Source organism: Rutidosis leptorrhynchoides, chromosome 7 (genome assembly GCF_046630445.1).
Source record: "Rutidosis leptorrhynchoides isolate AG116_Rl617_1_P2 chromosome 7, CSIRO_AGI_Rlap_v1, whole genome shotgun sequence".
NCBI lineage: Eukaryota > Viridiplantae > Streptophyta > Magnoliopsida > Asterales > Asteraceae > Rutidosis > Rutidosis leptorrhynchoides.
The window spans coordinates 79,451,136-79,459,527 of NC_092339.1; the positions used below are offsets into that span (position 1 = coordinate 79,451,136).

The 8,392-nt window shown below is 37.1% G+C and overlaps 1 non-coding gene across 1 annotated transcript; it reads left to right on the forward strand.

Annotated features, from left to right (window-relative positions):
- Positions 1–3,813: 3,813 nt before the first annotated feature.
- On the forward strand, positions 3,814–3,921 carry LOC139860915 (small nucleolar RNA R71). The gene has a single exon (XR_011763541.1). It is a non-coding gene; the product is annotated as a small nucleolar RNA R71 (small nucleolar RNA).
- Positions 3,922–8,392: the final 4,471 nt, after the last annotated feature.

Below are 8,392 nucleotides of genomic sequence, written 5' to 3' on the forward strand. Positions count from 1 at the left end.
GTTATGGTTTGTTTTAAAATGAAAGCAGTCTTTGAAAAACGTCTCATATAGAGGTCAAAACCTCGCAACGAAATCAATTAATATGGAACGTTTTTAATCAATAAGAACGGGACATTTCACATTTGCTCCCTTTTTAATTGCTTTTGCAATCTATATTTTTGGGCTGAGAATACATGCACTTTATTTTAAACACAATGGATACAAGTACATACTAAATTCTACACTGAGTTTGAACCGAAAATCCCTTAGCTTCGGTAACTAGTAACTGCCGGTTATAAGAACTGGTGGGCGCGAGTAGTAGTATATGGATCCATAGGGCTTGAAATCCCCGTCTGAGCTAGAGCACTAGCCTTTTAACGGACGTATGCTATTTGAGAAGCGTACACATTGGTTTGCGTGTATTATTAAGATGATTATACAAAGGGTATAAAATATATATACGTTAAGTTTAGTTACCAGGGTGCTCAATTTCGTAGAATATTTTGATAAACGTTTCTGGATGAAACAACTGAAAACTTGTGATTCACCTTTATATACAGATTATGCGCAACATTAAAACTATGAACTCACCAACCTTTGTGTTGACACTTTTAAGCATGTTTATTCTCAGGTTTCTAGAAGTCTTCCGCTGTTTGCTTATATGTGATACAAGCTATGTGCATGGAGTCATACATGCTTTATTCAAGAAAACTTTGCATTCACAAAATCATCACCGTGTATCTTATTTTGACTTCATTGTCAACGGATGTATTATGGTAAACTATTATTTATGGTGATTGTCTATATGTAGAAATCATCAAACGTTGAAAACCTTAGAAATTGATATTCATTTATTGTGTATCTTTTGAAAAGAATGCAATGTTTACAAAACGTATCATATAGAGGTCAAATACCTCGCAATGAATTCAATGAATGACGTGTTCGTCCATATGGATTTGGAGCGATCATCACACTTTTGAAAACAAAATCGCCGTTCTTGGCTACTGCCCATTTTTGGTCCCAAAACACAGGTTAAAGCACCGCTTTTAGAACAGGAGCGCCACTCTTGATGAGAAAAAGCGCCGCTTCTGTAACAAAAGTGTCGCTTTTGTACCTGAATGCAGTTTTTCCAAATTAAAGTCCATTTTGACCCATTCACAAACTATTTTTGGTGTTTTTTGGTTTTACCCATATGCATGAAATGCAAAAACATAAAAATGCAACTAAGAAAGGAATATCATACAATTCTAAATGCAATGCAACTAAAAGAAACTATTACACAATTGCGGAAAGTTTTTAACGAGTCTATCACCCGACTCCCATCCCATTGAGAATTCAACTATACCGGGGTGGTAAACTTCCCCTCCCTTTGAGCTAAGGGAAACATTTTCATTACCGCCACCACTTAACATTGATATTAACCAATCATTCGTTACTTTGGTTTCATTGATTAAATCTTTAAGTTTGACTTTTTCACGCTTTGACAAGTTTGAAATTAGGCATTTTATTAAATGTTCGTCCTTTTTGGATGAAGCCCGATGCACCCGCCCGAACAATTTTCTCATGGACTTGTCAACAACGTCATTTTGATCTTTGGGTTCACCTTGAGCTCCCTTGGTCAATCCTCCGCCACCTTTTGTTGGTGAACCAACTTGCTTTGTGCTTGTAATGCATTGCATACTAGCAACAACTTGTGGTGTGGTCAATGATATTGTTGGTGCTCTAACACGTTTGGTTCGTATGCTCATGCATTTCCCTTTGTCCCTAAGAGTTAATTTTCCGGTTCTAAAGTCAAAGAAAGAATCCGTGGTTGCCAAAAATGGCCTTCCCAAAATAAGGGGTACAATCGGATCTTCCTTTATATCGAAAATGACAAAATTAATTGGAAATTACATGTCCCCCACCTTAACGATTATGTCTTAGGCAATCCCCACACTAGAGTTAATTGATTGATCAAGTAATTTAACTCCCATTGTAGTGGGCGAAAGGTCACCTAAGCCTAACCTTTTGTAAACGGAGTAGGGCATGAAGTTGATACTTGCCCCCAAGTCGGATAAAGATGTAAGCATCTCCGACCCGTTCACATTACATGGGATAAGGAAAGGTCTGGGATCACCCATTTTTGGTGGTAGGTTACATTTCTTTAAAATCCCATCACACTCCTTTTTTAAAAAAGCGGTGGATGCTTGCTCAACATCTCCCTTTTTGGCCATAAGTGTCTTCAAAAATTTCCCATAGTTGGGCATATTCTCAAGCACCTCCGCCAAGGGGAGTTTAACATAAATGTTTTCATTGTCAGTTAAAGTTGACTTACAATCCACATCCTTTGGATGTGGAGGAGGTAATGGTTGAGGATATGAGACCGGTGTTTCATTTTTCTCTTTGGTTGATGTAGTAAGAACCTCGACTTCATTCATTTGCTCCTTTGCATTCAATAAAGTTTCGACCTTTTTCTCTTTCTCAACCTTTTCCAATTTAATTCGCTCAAAATCACCCTTTAGTTCCTTGCATTTCGACTCGATAGCCTCCATGGACATTACACTTTTAACTTGATAGGGAATGAACATTGCATCATCCGAATCCTCCGAAAACTTGAATACCCCATAATCTATCGTATCGATTTCCAACGCTTCATCGAAATCAAACTTTTCCCCTTCAACGACAAACGTGAAAACTTGAGGATATTCGGGTTGATCCTCTTCGGTTGAATCTATCGAGTTCACTTAAGCATAAGTATTGTTGGGATTTGATGAACTCGCTTGATTGTGGTTTGGATTGGTAGTATTGCTCTCGATAGGAATAACTCTCGTGTTATTATGGTTTTGGTTTTGTTGGTTGTGTTGGGGGTGTTGGTTGTTTCGGTTGTTGTTGTTAATGTAGTTATTGTTTGGGTTAACTTGAGTGTTTAAAGGTAAAGTTCCTTGTGCTCTTTCGGCAACTTGATTTGAAAGTCTCCAAACGATGCTCTCAAGATTTTGGAATGAGGCTTGTTGTTTTCGTATTTATTGCTTCAAAAGTTCATTTTCTTTTGTTAGGAAAGCTTCGGTTGATTCTACCTTCTTGATATAGTTTTGCATGATTTCTTCTAAACTCTTCGAAGGTTAAGATTGTTTAATGTTTTATTAAGGTAGTTGATTATAACCTTGGTTATTTTGTGGTTGACTATAACCTTGGTTGTTTTGATAATTCGAATTGGCTTGGTTGTTATAAGGTTGATTGTTGTAAGGTTGTTGGTTTTTGTATTGAAAGCTGTTGTTTCGATTTTGGTTATAGTTGTTGTTGTAACCTTGGTTTCAGTGTTGGTTTGTGAATTCGGGTGGTGTATTAGTTTGGTTATTGAATGACACTTGCTTTTGATTAGGATTGTAGTAGCTTTGGTTTGATGTTACTCCCTGTTGATAGTTTTGATTACGCACGTAGTTCACATGAGCATCCGAATTCATGGGAATGTCATTTAGATCAACATGATTGCATTGAGTAATTTGAGGACAATTCTTCGTGAGATGTGGAAATTCGCATCGTTGACAACCTACTTGCATTGCAACTACCGTTTGTTGAATCTTCTTCAATTCTTTCCCAAATGTTTGAAATTGATTGTTCAAGCTTGCAAGCGTCACTTGCCCATTATCACTCTCGACTTGTGCCACACTTTTCCTTATCAAATCTCGCGGTGAAGGTGCTCATTCATACGTATTGATCGAGATGTCTTCTAACATAATTTCGGCCGCATTTGGTGATTTGTACATAAATACCCCACCGGATGAAGAATCAAGATATTTCTTCGTAAAAGTATTACAACCCTGATAGAATGTGTTGATATACTCCTTCTTCGTCAAACCATGCGGTGGGCAAGCTCTTAGTAGCTTCTTCAATCGAACCATGTGCATCACACAAAATCTCATCACCCTGTTGTGTGAACCCATTAATCTCCATTCTAAGTCGCTCTACTTTTGACGGTGGAAAGAAATGATTGATAAACTCGTTTGTTAATTCTTGAAAAGACCTTATGGAATCGGATGGTAAACTTCGTATCCAAGCTTTTGCATCAGGGGAATGCCCTTAGCTTAAAAGCGTCGTCAGTGACATTTTTGGTTTTGTAAATATCACAAAGATCATTAAAGTATTGAATATGTTCGAACGGATTCTCATCTATCAACCCATGAAAGTATGTATCCTTAATCAACGTGAAAAAGTTACCCTCGATCTTTCAATTATCCGCTTCAATTGGTCGTTTTGTAATAGCCTGTGCTATCATTATTGGTGCAACTAATCTAGTGTTCCACATTGGTGTGTCGTTTGGATCATTCAATAATTCTTGATTAACCGGAGGACCATTAGGATTGCTCTCTTCATCGTGAATCAGATTACCGTTTGGATCCATCTCTTCTAAACAAAATGGCAAAGCTTCGAAATTCTTTCTTAATACCCTTTCTTCTCTACGTTTATAAACCCTGTGCACGTGTCTTTCCGGATCGGAGAACGGATGTGTGAACTCTTGATCTTTGTGGGACCTTGTTTTCATACACCAAAGGTACCTATCCTTCAATCACAACACAAATACAAGCAGTTTTCCAAACAAAATAATATATAAAACACGAAAAGTAACTTTCGTAAGGGTAAACTCCTACGAAAAGATCGAACAATCAAAAGTTTAAACCAAATATCCAACTAAGCTAACCGCTCCCCAGCAGTGGCGCCAAGAAAGTATGATGTGCATGTGTCACGATACATCTTTTACCCTCTAAATTTATATATGATTCAAACACTACAAATAAGCACACACAACTAATGAGCACTTAGAACCCGATTATTATAGCACTTCAATGTAAGTATTCTTATCAAGTTCATCCCAAGAGAGCGGTGTAAGTCGAATATTTGAAACTATCAATTGTCCTAGGATTTGTTTGATTGGGGGAGGGGGGGTTGATTGATTTTAATTAACAACTAAAACTTGCACAATTAAACAAACTTAAACTTAACAAGTAAACTAGTAGCAAGAAACAAGTACAAAGTATTAAGACTTAAATCAAATTAACTAAGAAGTGTTCACTTATCTAATCCTATCTATGCTTGGCTTGCCCCGTTTTGCCTATTTTGTTATTACAATAGTTGTTGAACTATTAAATGTTTAGTATTACCACCAAACCTCAAATCAAATAAAACTCCGTGAATTCACATAAGCATTATATTCTAAGATCGAGTTAAGCATGATTTGGTTATTGAGATTATGCTTAGGTTGAAATCACTTAAAACCCCCAACTATTGAAATCACTTAAGATAATCGGCACTACTATATTGACTAAAGACCAATTAAAAACTAACCTAGATCAAGAACACAATCACTTGAAATTCCTAAACTAGTTGTCTAGATCACCTAAGGTGTTGAAGCACACATTGATTCACTTCTCAAATTACTAAGAGAGCTACTCAACATATATAATCAAAGTTAAGCCTAAAACAAACTCATAGCAATGGATCTTTAGCTAACTTAGTGACACATGATCATGTAATTCATTCTAACAACATTATTTAATTGATTTTGGGGCAAACACTAGCATTAGAGATTCATTGATAAGTAAACACAAGAGATTTAGCCAATCATGGCTAAGATCAAACTAATAATAAGCATAGAAACATAAACAATCATCATCTTAAAGTTATTACAAGTAATTAATGCAAAGTAAATGAAGAAACTAGAGATTACAACCCAAAATGTAAATGATGAAGATCTAGAGTAAATCTAAGATGAATCTTGAGCTAGCTTCCTTGAATCCACCCTTAAACACCAATGGATGATGGAATTAGGCTTTTTTATGTGAAATTCAGAGTTGTGGTAGATGCTCTCTAAAGATACATATGAAAAATAACCTAATATTGTTCTTTTTATAGTGCTGAAAATCTGGGCTGAAACAGCGACATGAGCGCCGCTTTTGAACCAGGAGCGGCGCTTTTGGCTTAAGTGAGGAGCGGCGCTTTTATTCAGGAATGCTGCTTTTGGCAACATTCAGGGGCGGCACTTTTGCTTTAGGAGCGCCGCTTTTAGCTGGATATGAGTGGCGCTTTTGGCTGTAGGAACTGCGCTTCTGGCCACTGGTGGAAAATAGAGCCAAAACATGCATAAGAACGTCGCTTTTGAGAGAGGTGCGGTGCTTTTGCTCCACAGAAGCGGTGCTCTTAGTTGAGGAGCGGCGCTTTTGATGCTGAATTCTGCACTTGCCATTTCCTTAGCCACTTTTGATCAAGATTTGGTCAATTTTACACCAAATTAAGTCCTTAGCCCCCAAATTGCCATTTAGCTCAATATCACACAAAATAGGCTCCAAGATCATCAAAAACCGAACAAAGTGAGGGAGATATCGCGAGATAAAACATATATAAATGGAGTGATATCAGTTATATCAAAGGTGGTTGATGTATACGATACTGTCATCAATGACGTTGATGATATTGGTATCAAATATGTTTCCGGTGTAAAAGTTGAAGTGGTAAGTGAAGACATAAAGGTTGAATCTTGTGTTAAGTAGTTGAACCTTGTTGGTGGGACCCATAAGGCAGTGAGTGAGCCAAATGAAAATTGTGTTGTTGACTCTATTGGAAGGAGATATGCTCTTCATAGGTACTTCAAAATGTTCCATGAGAACTATGTTGAGTATGTACAAAAGGTTTTCTTTGAGCTCAAATACCAAGGGCCTCAACTAAAAAAATCATTGATGACCAGCCTGCTCATTTACGTGAAGCACAACAGAAGCTAGCAAAAATGGTAGAGAACTGGAAGAATAATGGTGGTAATGATGTAGACTTGAGGATAAGTCTTTTCGAAGAAGGGGAGGATGATGCATGTATGAGTATGAATAATGTCCCAAATCGAGCAACATACCTAATTCGATTATCTGATTATGTGGATGTTGTTGGGCCTCATGGGTCACAAAATTGAAAGGATCGAATAGGGTGTTACATCCGTTACTTAGAGAGAAAAAAGAATATTCCATTAGATTTCAATTAAAATTAAAACTATTTAGTTTCCTTATTGATATTATCTTGTTTCTATTATTAAAACTTTCCAACATATTGTTTTATTCAGTTTCTGTTATTTACTAATAAAAGAATAGAGGTTGTCACATGTTAACTTGAACCGAGAAGGTTCTCCAGGTTAAACCTTGGAGGTTTAACGATGATCTTATCTTTTATGTTTAAGTCTTCGATCCTTAATCCGCATTATGTGCTATCAGAGCTTTGGAATAGTGGCCAACTATCGTGGACGAGTTATCGCAGAAACACCAAACGAGGTAACAAAACTGATCCGCGAGATGCTGTGATCCAACGCCTTCAAAAGAGAATTGTCGAACTTGAGTTCAATCGTAATCATGGTTTTTATAAAGGGAGTGATTCGTACCTAACCCACGATCATTGGGAAAACTCAAATTCCTTTGCAACCAGGGATCCTCATCAGGATTATAGAAAATATCTATTACGACATCTGGGAATTAAAATCGAGATACCTTAGTATAACAGGATGATGCACCCTGAAGATTTTCTACAATTGGTTAAGCACGGTTGAGTGCATCATTGATATCAAAGATATCCCGAAGAATCTCAAGGTTAAATTGATGGCGATAAAGTTGTGTAAACACGCTTCTTTATGGTGATAACATATTCGGATTTCTAGGGCGTATGCCCGAAAATCTATAGTGAAAACATGGGAAAAGATGAAACGGTTTCCTTGACGGAAATTCTTGCCCAAAAAATACAAGGAAAAAGCTTTCCTGGAGCACCACAACCTCCAACAGCACTCTTTTATTGTCGAGGATTGTATTCCAGAGTTCGAATTAAATTCCCTAAACAGTTATGAAGGTAGTGCTTCAAAGAAAATATTTAAACTGGAATAAGTTCCCGAACCTATTGTGGATGAAAATACTGAACCATCTATGATATGGATGGTGAGGAGGAAGAGTTACAAGTGGACGATGTTAACCTCACTCTCGCACTTTTGACACTCGACACAAACCGGAGGATGGGTTCACCTTTTGTAGACTTAAGTCTATAGATCTATAGCAACTGCTTAAGTTAGTGGAGCTTTTGACAACTTCGAAAAAACGTATGGCAGTGTACTCTGATACAAGTTCTAAACAGTTATCAGAATTGTCTGTATAAAAACCTAAGCTTATTAATTCGAGCAAATCAAGTGAAACCTTTAATAAATATACGATGTCCAACATTAGTTACAAACCTTCTGATGATAATTTCACGAGTCCTTTACCGAATCTTGATTTGAATGACTCGAGGATGAGTCTTTTTTAAGACTGAGAGGATGATGCACATTATCCTTATGATCTAGGTGGGCAACAAAGAATGCGGACATAATTGGGTCAAGAACCGGGTCGTGAGCAACTGTTGAATTATTGTGAAGACTATG